Below are 2,301 nucleotides of genomic sequence, written 5' to 3'. Positions count from 1 at the left end.
CACCGTGTTGACCAGGATGGTCTCGATTTCTTGACCTCGTGATCCACCCGCCTCGGCCTCCCAAAGTGCTGGGATTACAGGCTTGAGCCACCGCACCCGGCCCTCCTTCTTAAGGAACTATTAGGCTGGTGCAAAAGTAACTGCAGCTTTTGTCATTACTTTTAAATTACTTTTAATGGCAAAAACCACAATTACTTTTGCACCAGCCTAATAAGTCTCTCTGGTCCTGCCTTCTATAGCATATACCTCAGATTGTGCTTATCATAACAGTGACTTTTCAAAATGCAATTGATACATGCCTGCATTTGCCACTAGAATATATTGGTCATAATTTTTAACACTTTTTGAGCCATCACTGTGTTTATCCACGACTCACTGATTGAATGTTTTTTTTTCCCCTCAGGCTCTGAGGATATGGTAGTAAACAGACACATGTTGTTTTAGTCTGCGATAAAAATGACATACCTCAAGGAGATGAGGCAGGTAGAACTTAACCCCTCTTCTTCCTGAATACTGCCAGGCTGCTGTGCTATCTTGATTCACAGTTGTGCTGTCGTCTCCCTCACTGATGCCTCTGAAACTGTGTGGTTTGTAGGGCTGGGAGGTTGCACGTTGCATATTGTTATTCTGATTTTGATGGTAATAATGTCTTCTTTCTTGTTGACATCTCTCTTCTCCATGGTAACTTCTTGAAGCTGCCAGAATGATGTAATTTTTTTTCTCTTCCTCTCTGTTGAGTCACTCCTGCATGGTTGCCAAGGAAACCAGATAAGTATTAAGTATAATATTAATTTGAATATTATACGTTTAGATAAAGTGCATGACTTGTATGACATCTATTTTAAACTAGCTTCAGACTCTTCCTGTATTTACCCTACTTTGGCTTTTTTGTTTTTGTTTTTTTTGAGTCTTGGTTTTGGTTCTCCAAGATAACTGAGTGGACCCAGTCAATGAGGCTTGGGAACTCAGCTGACTGGCCCTGTACCTGGTTCTCATAGTAACTTGTATTTAACACTTGTCATATGGTTATCAAATAATTATTTCAGTAATTTTTAAATGTTTGTTTGCCAGACTGGGCTGCTTTTTTAGGTCAGGGACTATGTCTATATTGTTCTTTCCTATATTTCCAATGTATAGCACCGTGCCTGGTACAAAGGTATTAATTTTTTTGTGTGTCAAATGAGAAACAAGAGAAAAAAAGATAGGATGCAAAGACCACAAAGAACATGATCCAACATGCCCCTGTTTAGAAGTGACCTACTGATCTAGATGCCCAGGACCTCATTTGCCTCTAAAGAGCCTATTCCATTGTTTGAGGCCACCCACTAACCAGGAGTAGAAGTTAGGAAATAAATTGGTACACAGTTGCTGTCATTCCAAGTAATCTCACAATAAAAGAGGACTTCAAGATTTCTGATACCGGAAAAATAGTACATATAAAAATCTTTCAGCTAAAAACACCTAGAAATACTAGATGAAAGTTAACAAGCATTATTTTAAATACATTTATGAGATGAGTCTTGCTTTTTAAAATTTATTCTGAGCCAGGTGGGGTGACTAAAACTGGGCATGGTGGCACATGCGTGTAATCCCAGTACTCTGGGAGGCTGAGGTGGGCAGATCACCTGAGGTCAGGAGTTCAAGACCAGCCTGGCCAACATGGTGAAACCCCATCTGTACTAAAAATACAAAAATTAGCCAAACATGGTGACACGTGCCTGTAATCTCAGCTACTCGGGAGGCTGGGGCAGGAGAATCGCTTGAACCCAGGAGGCAGAGGTTGCTGCAAGCCAACTTTGCACCACTGAACTTCAGCCTGGGTAACAGAATGAGACTCCATCTAAAAAAAATATATCTGTTCTTATAATTCCTTCCCTGACCCTTTTTTCAGTGCCTAATCCATTAACATTTAATATAATAATTAATATGATTTGATTCAGGTCTGCTATTTTATTATTTATTTTCTGTTAGTATAGGATCTACTTCATTTGTATAGGTCAATTTAACACTCTACCCACCATTTTGTGCTATATTTATCATATGTAGTGCATCTACATACATTATAAACTTAAAAAAATGCTATAAATGGGGCCGGGTGCGGTGGCTCAAGCCTGTAATCCCAGCACTTTGGGAGGCCGAGGTGGGTGGATCACGAGGTCAAGAGATCGAGACCATCCTGGTCAACATGGTGAAACCCCGTCTCTACTAAAAATACAAAAAATCAGCTGAGCATAGTGGTGCGTGCCTGTAATCCCAGCTACTCAGGAGGCTGAGGCAGGAGAATTGCCTGAACCCAGGAGG

This window comes from Cebus imitator, unplaced genomic scaffold (assembly GCF_001604975.1).
Source record: "Cebus imitator isolate Cc_AM_T3 unplaced genomic scaffold, Cebus_imitator-1.0 Scaffold38, whole genome shotgun sequence".
Lineage (NCBI taxonomy): Eukaryota > Metazoa > Chordata > Mammalia > Primates > Cebidae > Cebus > Cebus imitator.
This window is presented reverse-complemented; position numbering follows the sequence as displayed.